Genomic DNA, 12,267 nt, shown 5'->3' with positions numbered 1-12,267 from the left:
ACACATGGCCAACACACACTGCCCATCCAATCCGAGGGGTGAACCATGCTCTGATACCACTATGTAACACCCTCCTCCCACGTCCACCCAAGTAACCATGCCAATCAAGGTAAACATGAGACAAGAGGCTACTATGATCAAATTCGACCTCCTATGTGACCTTAAGGAAGTGGAATCGACGAAAACATCAGACACAATCATCCAACATCATCAATAGAACCCTCAGGAGACAAGTCAGCCACTCAGACAACCTGTCCTTGGGTCCCACTGCTGTTATGGATCTCTTAGGCCATAGTCGCTCTCATGCTATGGGCAAGGGAGTGACCAGCAACCTAAAGTCACTCTCACAGGCTTGCCTGCCAGCGACCAGATACCAAAATTGTCAGTTTTGTGTTAATGACCCTATTGTCTAGGTAAATCCTCTCTATGGACAGAGACGATCCCTCTAGCCCAATGAGTGGGACTAGCAACCTACGTGACAATCTACTAGACACTTTCCTAAGTTACAATTGAAATGAGAGACGAAGAAGATGGCCTACCTCGTCCCGATGCTATCACATTCTCCTTCATTGAATACCTTGAATCACTTGCATCACAGGCTCATTCTTACTGGTCACAGTGTTTATGCACTTGCACAAGAGATCAAGACACAACAAGACATGCAAATACAAATAGCATATTCAAAATTAACCTACTTAACAGATCAAGGAGCATTATGCTAAATGATACATGAACATACACATTTAGGGAAATGAACTAGCAGTTGTATATTAATAGACTAAAGGAGGAAACATACAACCAAGCCTTGATGTCAATAGGGTCTCCTCGAATGAATGTCCAAGTCCAAGCTAAGCTCTCAAAGTACTCCTTCTCCAAGCCAAATGAGTAGCATATAGGCACAATCTTAGCATAAGGGTGCAAATAGACAAAGACCAACCATTTGGGAATGGGAGAGGATGAATATATAGGCAGGGAAAGGGAGTTAAGATCTCTGCAAAGATAGGAGTAGGCCCTCATCTCGAGGAGGTAGCTCATTGGGATAAGACCAAGGGGCCAAGTTGGGAGAACTCAACCTCATCCATGCCGAACAACCTCCAACTCGCCGCTCTGGAAGCTTCTAGATCACGAAGCTTCTCATCCTCTTTGGGAAAATTACCTTTTTGGGATCATCGCAGGTATACAAGTTAACAGAGTGATGCCATCACAGGTCGAGTATAATGAAACAGGCGACCATCGCGGTTTTCAGTCTCATAAGAGTGATGATTCTGAAATTAGGGTTTTAGATTTATTTCCTTAAGGGGAAGCTCAAGGCATTTTCCAATCAATGTCTTAGGGAGAATCCGAGTTGCATATATGAATGAGTACACTACATCATGATCATGTTTCGGGCACTTTGGGGTATGTCACAGGGAAGTGCGGGAGGTGTGACAAAATATTGTGTAACAGATGCCCCCTAAAGAATGAAGGCAGAATGGGGAGTGATGGTTGAGATGCTTTACGAGCTTTACGAGGACAAACATAGTCAAGAGACCTACAAATCAAGGATGCATATACATATACATATTTGATATCAAAACATGAATCCACCTTATGGATGCAACCATCCGGATAATAAGGACTATATGAAAGGATCCATGGCATGGACGCAACCATCCAAATGAGGAGGATCATCTATAAATATGAGATCCAAGGTATGGACGCAGCCACTCGATATAGAAGGATCATCAGAAATGTAAAGTCCCACGGTATGGTCACAACCATCCGTATAGCAGAAACATGTGTACAATCATGAATAACACATAACTCCACGCAACCTTAGTCATATCAGACAAGACTCGGGGTCTTGCGCTCCATCGCAACCCGATAAAAGTACGATTTCTAACATGTGAATGAATGTATAGAAGTCGAACATGCTAGAAAACCACCTAATTACCGACCAATGATGTGGACCATTAACAGGCACTAGAGTAACCACCAATAATGACAATGGCTCTCAAGGTGCAACAATACAATTCGTGAATGTGGTAGTGAAGCTAAAGTCGAACACTCGTGGAATCATCCGATCGAAGGCCAATGATGGAAATTTGTTGTCGAATGTGAAGAACTTGCCATTAAGGCATGCAAGCTCTAAGGTATTGAAAGGGAGTCTCTAAATCATCTTCCTGGATAATGAGCTGAAGTCGACATCAAGTGACCCGTCGAAGGAGGGCCATAATGAATCCCCCATCATCGACACAAAACAAAGAATAAAATGGAATGAAATGAATAAGATCCAAGACTATAACAATGGGTCAAACAATGTATAGGTAAATAATTGTAGATAGGACTTCTCTTGAACATTGGCGACACGACTCTAGAGTGTGGCAGCATTTGACTCAACATAGGACTAAAGGTCATGATAACAAAATGGAATAGTCAGATGAGAGGCAAAAATGGATCACCCAAACCCGGGAGGACAAGTGACCAAGTGAGGATATCCTAAAACCCGACACGAAAGTAGAAGAGTGTCATGTTCAAGAGCGACATGCTGCCTATACAAATGATGTTTCATTTCAATTTTCCCCACTATTTCTAGCGAGTACCCTAATTATTTTTACCACAAGCTTGAAGGGGATATCATATGCTTGTCATGTAAGTTCATTCTTCAAATGAATCCATCCTATTAAGTTTTACGAGTTCTAGGAAGGAGAAACTCGATCTCATAATGGTGACGAGTCTTTCGTCATAAAATTTTAACGAGTCCGACGTAAGAATAACTCGGTATCTTTTTCATATTTAGAGAGTTTGGAAAAGAGACGAAAATAAAAATCCATCATGTCCCTTTTCCTAATTTGTCCCTCGAACCTGAAAAGGTAGAACATGGGTGGGACTACTACAAATCAATTCCAAACACCAAAACTCCAGAGGTTGAAGTTGGTGATGGGACTTGCTTTCATATTGCTTGTATCCTCCTACACTACAGGCGTATGGGTGGCGCCTCCAGAGATTGAACACGAAAACAATATTCGAGGGAACCTCTTGACCAAGGTGTACCTTTTTCGTAAATAGTCAATCTCAGCCCAAAAAAGGGTTAAACATATACTAAGACAACGTCAATTCATTTAATTTAACGAGTTCGAAAAGACAAGTACTTGACGATATTTTCATGTTTCGAGAGTAAAAAAAGAGCTTAAAGATGACCCGAGGGGGTTCCTTTTTCGTTTATTTTTAACGAGTTCGAAAAAGAGATAAAACAAAATTCATTTGAATCATTCAATAATAATCACGTGTTCACCAAAAAGAACCTGTAACTGCACAAGGAAAACAACCGATCACTAATATCGAGAAAAAATAATAAAATATTAGTAAAATAATGGCAAAAATGAAATTAAAACTTATAAATAGACCACAAGTTAAATCATTTTTACCATTTCATTGCCTAAAATTTTGAGAGTGCATTTTACCCTTTTTCCTTCGATTTTCAGGGGAAGGGTGCGGGATATCCAGGGCATCATTTCTCGAGCCGTCAGTAGCAGATAAGAGTTTTGCCTTTGTTCTTGCATTTTATTACATTTTGATGCATTTTTAATGCCTTTTTGCTTGCCAGTAGGAGGATTTTCGTTTTTAAACCGCGCGGGCAATCATCACGGGTTTGCTCATCGGACCCGCGATGATCGCCCCCTAGCCCAAAGGCCCTCGCGATGGCATCGCTCTGTTAATAAAAACATGCGCCATGGTTCCAGGGCGAATTTTTTTAAAGGAAAAACCCTCTTTAAAGCAAAAATTTTGGATTTAACTCCATGAAAAGGCATCTAATTGTTGTGTAATGATGTTTTGCAGGAGATTGTAGCCAATCATGGTTCTAGAATGGAAAGAAAGAGGCCATGAGGTGAAAGACCACCAAGAAGCCCTAGATCCGAAATGTATCAATGCTTTGAGGAACTATGGGTTGGTGAAGTTCTTCAGGACTACAGGATTGAGAGCTCATAATGAACCACTGCACTACTTGATCAACCCATGGGATATTGATCTTGAAATCTTCATCATTGGAGACCAGGAGTTGGAGTTGGAGGAAACTGATATTTATTTCATCACTGGATTGTCAAGAAGAGGAGAAAGAGTTAAACTCTTCGGGTCTTGTCCGGGAGGTGAGAGCACCAGTACTCTAGTCGTCAGACATTGCCTAGGTGCCGAGATGACAATGGGTGGGAAGGTGAAGATAACTACAGTAAGAAATCTTCCCCTGAGAATGATCTTATTCACCATAGCTCGCGTAATTGGGATGCAAGCTCTGCACAAGACTTCAAAATCCCAATTCCAGTATATAGTAGAATCCCTCACTCCAACAATATTCAACTAGTGTTCAGGGTTACTAGCGAACATGAAGAGGCAGTTGACTAAGGGTAAGCGTGGAAAATTGAAACAATTTGGCTTCAGTTCGATTTTGGTTACTTTCTTTCTGGAGCGTGTGCCCCTATTTTGGTATTAGTGGACAGAGGTACTAGATCCTAATCCACAAGATCCGAGACCAGTCAGATGGACTGAACTTATGCCTCGAGGAGGAGGGGGTCAGCAAATGCATTTCCCGCCATAATTTTTCATTTGGTTGCGCCGCCAATTGATCGTTGTGGACGATTATGCCTATGTAGGCACATATTTCAGATGGGACCCAGATCTACCCTTGCCATCGGGTGAACAATGGATTGATGCATGTAAAAACTTGTTTTTGGATTTTTCAAGTTTTTATGATTTTTTGTGAAAGTGAAATTGAGACTAAACTTGTGATAAATGTGCAGATGTTGGACTGGAAAGGCCACCTGGCATGTCACCAATAGCACGACGAGTAGCCCAGCAGGTAGCAGATGCTCCCTATGATGAAGGAGAAGACCCCATCAAAGAGATGGAACGTAATCTAGATGTGATCACTCGAGGGATTCCATAGTATGCTACTATAGATGATGTGCCATTGCGATATCAGAGGTACACAATAGGGGTATCTGCGAGACTTCGTCGACTGTTAGGCCGAGTGATTAGGGCAGTCTCGTGTTATCGTGAGCACCATGCAGGTGCATAGCTTTTCAATTGTTTTTTGCACATGATGTAGGCTGTGAAAGCCAAGTGTCTTAGAACAATTTATTTTTGAGATTTTGATGTTTAAACACTCTAACATACACAATATATATATATATGTGTGTGTGTGTGTGTGTGTGTTTCATTTTCTACTTATGCGTCCGTGTATCATGATAATGTGATTGGTTTTAGAAATTACGCAAATGTTTATCAAGAACATAGTTTGCTAATGCATCTGTTAATGTATTCAAATTGTGTGGAATGTGTTGATATGTGATAAAATCAAAATTTCTTTCCAGTAATCGAACACGTAGATACATAAACAATATTTGTGGATTTCTTACTGAGTAATGATTGTTTAACTGTAACACAACGAGTTGTGAATCTAACTTGACAACTAAATCTCTAATTCCAAGAGCAACTACTTCTGACAATAGTTCAATGACTGCACTATATTCAACAATATTGCTAGTTGTTCATCCTAGGCATATACCATGTAAATCAACCAACTTGCCACTAGGGGCAAAGAGTACCCAAGCTGCGGAAGACAAATTCTGTGTGCTACGACAAGCACCATCAGCAAAACTGACATAATGATTTGGTGACATCTGTAAACCAAGTGGAACACAAGGTAAGCAGGAAAACACATGTCCGAAAAGAAAGCAAGCACACCAAAAATAAAAAAACACCAATGAATCCACACACTAATGTACAAAAAATAATTACACGAATTTAACATATAATACTTTTTCAAATACAACCCATTGCGGGGCTGTGACAATGCATTTCCTTCGTAATCAACTAGATTATAGGTGCCTTTTTGTAAGACACGTTTGATGGTATATGGCCCATGCCACATAGGTTTGAACTTTCCAGCGCCCAACTTATCGTTAGCCTGATCATAAAGGAGGACTAGGTCACCGTCAGAAAAAGTGCGAGGAGAAACGGTTTGATCAAAATGAACTTTGACACGTTTTTTTTGGGCTTCGATTACCATCGCAGTAATGCGATGGATCTGGTCAAGCCTCTCAAGGTAGAGTAACTGCTCCTCTTCAGGAAAGGTATTAGGAAGAAGTTTGATAACTAATTTGAGTGAAGGGATTTTGCATTCAATCGGGAGAGTTGCCTCTAAACCATAAACCAATTGGAATGGAGTAAATCCAGTGGCCATCTTAGTTAAAGTCTTGTAAGACCAGAGAGCTGAGAATAACGTCAGATACCAATACTTTTTTGTGCTTCCCAATGGTGCGTTGAAGCATAGTAATCAACGCTTTATTAATTGCTTCGACTTGGCCATTGGCTTGTGGATAGTAAGGAGTTGAGCTATCATGACGAAGGCCCAACTGAGCAGTCAGCTCTGCTATCATGTACTGATGAAAATGTGATCCATGGTCAGTTACAATGGCTTGAGGAACGCCAAAACACATTATGACGTGGTTGAAGAGGAACTGAGCAGCAGTGATACCATTAGCATTATATGTGGGCATCGCCTTGGCCCATTTAGTGAAGTAGTCGACGATGAAAATAATATAGACATGCCCCCTAGTCGAGCGAGGGTTACATGTCATGAAGTCTATGCCCCATTTAGCAAATGGGTCAACGATAACTATTGGGTGTAAGGGTGTTGGCGGGGCGTGCTGCTTGCAGTTAAAAATCTAACATTCATGGCATTTCTGAACAACCAAAATACAATATTTAAAGATGGAAGGACAAAAATAACCGACGTGGAGGATTTTTGGAGCAATGGCATAGCTTGACATATGACCACCACATGCTCCAGAGTGGCAGTCATTCAAGACCCATTCAACCTCTTCAAGTGTTAGACATCTGCGAAGAACAGAGTCAACACTGACTCGGTACAATGTATCACCAAGAATCCGATAGGGTTGGGACTGATGCCGGATGCGGCGCCGGTCGGATCTAGACAACTCGAATCCGAAGGTTTGGGTCTGAAGATAAATGATAATATCTCCATACCATAAGTCGAGAGTGCTCGCCATTTTGTTGTCTAGGTAAATCCTCTTTGCGAACAAAGACAATCCCTCTAGCCCAATGAGTGGGACTAGCAACCTACGTGACAATCTACTAGACACTTTCCTAAGTTACAATTGAAATGAGAGACGAAGAAGATGGCCTACCTCGTTCTGATGCTATCACGTTCTCCTTTGTTGAAGACCTTGAATCACCTGTGTCACGGGCTCGTTCTTACTACTCACAATGTTTATGAACCTGCACAAGAGATCAAGACACAACAAGGCATGCAAATACAAATAACATATTCAAAAGTAACCTACTTAACAGATCAAGGAGTGTTAAGCTAAATGATACATGAACATACACATTTAGGGAAAATGAACCAGCAGTTGTATATTAATAGAATAAAGGAGGAAGCATACAACCAAGCCTTGATGTCAATAGGTTCTCCTTGAATGAATGTCCAAGTCTAAGCTAAACTCTCGAAGCACTTATTCTCCAAGCCAAATTAGTGGCATATAGGCACAATCTTAGCATAAGGGTGCAAATAGACAAAGACCAACCATTTGGGAATGGGAGAGGATGAATATATAGGAAGAGAAAGGGAGTTAGGATCTCTCCAAAGATAGGAGTAGGCCCTCATCTTAAGGATGTAGCTCATAGGGATAAGACTAAGAGGCCAAGTTGGGAGAACTCAACCTCATCCACGCCGAACAACCTCTAGCTCACCGCTCTGGAAGCTTCTAGATCACGAAGCTTCTCATCCTCTTTGGGAAAATTGCCTTTTTGGGATCATCACGGGTATACAAGTAAATAGAGCGATGCCATCATGGGTCGAGTATAATGCAACAGGCGACCATCACGGTTTTCAGTCCATAAGAGCGATGATTCTCAAATTAGAGTTTTAGAGTTATTTCCTTCAAGGGAAGCTCAAGGCATTTTCCAATCAATGACTTAGGGAGGATCCGAGTTGCATATATGAATGAGTACACTGCATGATGATCATGTTTCAGGCACTTCAGGGTATGTCATAGGGAAGTGTAGGAGGTGTGACAAAATACTGTGTAACAAACCACGAAATTTAAGCCACTGCCCAGAATGGAGTGATAACTTAGGATCAGTAAAAATGCAGGGAAACAATGATGCAAAAGTAATAAACTAAACAAGACCATAACCAAACCCCTACTAGCCATGACATGCATTTTGTCAAACAAGTCATCAACGTCTAACCTACAAGTGTAAACAACATAATTAACTGTAGGGATCTCATACTTATATGAGAATCGCTATGAACCATTTTTCCCTCATGTCATTTGTTGCATTACCATATATTAGGCCATAGATGCACTATCCATTCATTTACAAGTAAAAACTAGCCGTTTAATATAACCGTTACTTAATAATATTTGTTTTTAATAAATTAATATCATAATTTAAATATTATTGACTTTGAATTTTTTATTCTTGTTAGTTATATATTTTCAATTATTTACCTTTAATAGAATTTTTTTATAATATTTGATTTTAATAAATTAATTTAAATATTAATTTTAAAAAACTAGTCGTTTAATATAACCGTTACTTAATAATATTTGTTAATATCATAATTTAAATATTATTTTTCAAAAATAGTCGTTATTTGAAATTTTGGTCTCTACATTGCTCTCTATTTAAGTCACTGCCATGGTCTGCCTCTTCATTTGGTCTTGATGATGAACCACACTAGTTGGTTCGAAACGCGTCGGCCAAAAAAATTCTGCTATGTGATTTCTATCGAAAGACTTTTCATTATTCATTATGGATCACAAAAGCCTGAATTCATAAAGTAAAAACATGCTGAGAGCCTTATATAACTGTTGTCATAAAATATACATATAACCAACATAATACGAACATAATTGCCATAAACATATTAGCCATGAAAATCCACATATATATCAATACATTTGCACATAAAAATCAAGAGAATGAAATTTCTCATTAATGAATGCAATAAACCAACCGAAGATGGGACTACCACATTCCACCCGACCATAGAATGACTGAGCCAAATCTCTCTTCATCCATTCACCCCTGTGCCATATTCCAAGCATTAATGTGAGACTCAACCCAAAGAACCAACCAGGGCATACGAAGGCTAAACAACCTCACCCTCATCAACAAAAACCAGGCTTTACCGTAATCCATCACGGATCACTAGGCCAACGCAATGAACACATCATAACAGGATTTATTGCGATCTCCACCCGATCACTAGGCCAAACAAGCATGGATGCTACCGGATTTCTCCACCTACACTGTGAGGATTTTTCCTGTCTCCTAGTCTCTCAAGCTTTACCGTGATCCAAACCTAGATAAATAGGCCCTAAACTGAGACCCACTATCCAAGCTTTACCGCATATCCCAAACCTGAGATTACTAGGCCCAACAGAGAGAAAACCACCTCTAGGCTTTATCGTATATCCCGCCATTCACCGACAAGGATTCCTAGGCCATCCGAGGTAACACAAAATCTGACCTTACCGCAACCCACAATTCGGCTCAGGGGTTAATAGGCCACATGTTCTATCATTTCAGAGATCCACCTCACTCAGCTTCGAATCCATTCGGCAATCCAGCTCAACCAAAACATGAGAACCCCATCACACCATGGCTATCCAAAAATGGCAAGGATAGGCTAAAAACATTGTCACACCTGCCAAAACCTGTGTCATGATAGAAAAGAACCACATGAAATACCATGCATGCCAAATCTAGTAAGGAAAATACACATGCGAGTCAGTACTTGCAATGAAGCCTGCTGTAGCTGCTTGATCCTGCCTTTCCCAGCTTGATCTTTGGTTCCTCTTGCCTTTTTTGCCTTTCTTGCTCCAATGCCATTCACCGGCAAGGATTCCTAGGCCATTCGTGGTAACACAAAATCTGGCTTTACCGCAACCCACAGTTTGACTCGGGGGTTACTAGGCCATGTGTTCTATCATTTCAGAGATCAACCTCACTCAACTTCGAATCCATTTGGTAATCCAGCTCAACCAAAACATGAGAACCCCATCACACCATGGGTATCCAAAAATGGCAAGGCTAGGCTGAAAACATTATCACACCTGGTAAAACCCATGCCATGATAGAAAAGAACCACATGCAATACCATGCATGCCAAATCTAGCAAGGAAAATACACATGCAAGTCGATACTTGCAATGAAGCTTGTTGTAGCTGCTTGATCCTGGCTTTCCCAGCTTGTTCTTTGCTTCCTCTTGCCTTCTTTGCCTTTCTTACCCCAATGCCAAAATGCTCCAAGAAAACTCTAAGTGTCCAAGGTATGAGAGAGAGAGAGAGAATAATGAGAGAGCTCCAAAACTCAACTAACAAAATGTTACCAACTAATCCTTATAAGCCTTTTTATGAATGAGGCCTCTATTTTCTTCATTTTCCATTATTTTCCTTCATTTTGCTCCTTACATGTAACTTGTGACCTTTCACCTCCCGTTTTTCCTAATTTCCATTATTTTCATAAATAAATGTGCCAAAAATGCCATTTTACCTTTCCAAAGTCTTAGCCATTGCCTTTGCCAATTTCTTTAGCCATAAACAACCAAATGAACACCCCCTAGGATGTCCTGCCCAACATTTAGCTTGGAATAAATGTCCCATCAACCGTGGTTATTATTTTTGTCTTTATTAACTTTTATTACATGGAATTTTCACCAAGGTTGTTACATTCTATCATACCTCAGGTTCCTTGGTCTTCTATGTGATAACTATATTTTCTCCTCAACTCCTTAAGTATCATCTAACATGTCCTCCTTCTTCATCTCCTTCTTAATCATCTTGCCACAGCCTGGTAGAATTCATGTATCTGTAATCCACTCATGACAGACGACATCAGTATGATAAACCCCTAGTCTAAGATGTTGCATGATAATTCACTAATTGAGTCGGAACTGGTATAAGGTCAGGGGGGAAGGCTCAGTGACTAGGTTGGATTGAGGGATAAGACTGCACAGTGCCCATTGAGCGCAAAATTTGCGCAGTGCCCATTGAGCGCAAAATTTGCGCAGTGCCCACTGAGGGACAAAATTGCGCAGTTCAAGCAGGCAGTGGTTGCTGCGGGATGAGGCCTTGGAGAACAAATTTTTGCTATTTTCAAAGGCAAGGGGGACAGAGCAGCAAGGAGGCCCATAGGACAAATCTGTGCAGTTCTTGGGGGTAGTGAGCTCCGACTGAGGGAAGGTCACTGGAGGTAGCCTCCGCGCTGTTTGGGATGCCAATGGATGTTGGGTTTTTTGCGCATTGCGCGATTCTAGCAGGCAAGAAAAAAGCTTGAGGGTTGTAGATGCGAAGTGCACAATTTAGGAAGGATGGATGACGCTAGGTTGCTAGGAATCCTCCAGAATTTGGCTAAGTGTGGGATTAATGGAACTGATGTGAACAATGATAGACTTGACTGTGACCACACATTTGGACACTTAGTGATACAACATAATCATCTGGAACATATGAAAACATACTTCGCTTAATGCAATAACCTTTGTGGGAGCTTACGACAAGTGCAGCCTTGACGATAAACCTTGTGAGGATAATGACGACACTTGTGTAATAGTGCATGAAACTTTGGAAATGAGTGCGAAACATGTCTTTATGATGAGAACAACTTATTTCACAAAGATAACCCCTTGAAGCAAAATAAAGCTTCCCTTTGCATGAAAAACGATAACTCCCATGCCCGAAAATGACACTTGCTATATAAAGATAAAAGCGTGAATGACTCTTGAGATCGAAGAAGGGAGCTTGAAATCATCATGATCGACAATGGGCTCCAAAATTTGAGTGTAGGCTAAAATTTTGGAGGGTGTTGCAGCCGCTACAACAAAGGGATAAGAGGGCTATAGGAGGGGTAAGAGGATTTTGGGGTCAGTATAAATGAGAAAATCTATAAGCTTTATCAATTTGGGAAGCTGAATAACTGCTTTTGATTTCCTTAATTTATTTTTCTCCTTATTTTGAATTTTTTATTTCCTTATTTTTATTTCTTCTTTCAAGACTTTATTGAATTCATCTAGGTTAAAATTTCTCTGTTGATTAAATTTGAACTTTACAATTAACGTTCACTTTACCCTTGTTGACACCTAACATATCTATATCCTCCAAGCACTCTTTTACCGATTCATAACAATTCACCTATATTCTTAATGATGGATAGTAAGTCCACCCAAAGACAAATCAAAATCTACACACAATGATC

The sequence above is a fragment of the Pinus tabuliformis genome, chromosome 4_1 (assembly GCF_031772625.1).
Source record: "Pinus tabuliformis cultivar Carrire ecotype Pingquan chromosome 4_1, CPIR1, whole genome shotgun sequence".
NCBI lineage: Eukaryota > Viridiplantae > Streptophyta > Pinopsida > Pinales > Pinaceae > Pinus > Pinus tabuliformis.
Note: the sequence above shows the minus strand (reverse complement) of the source record.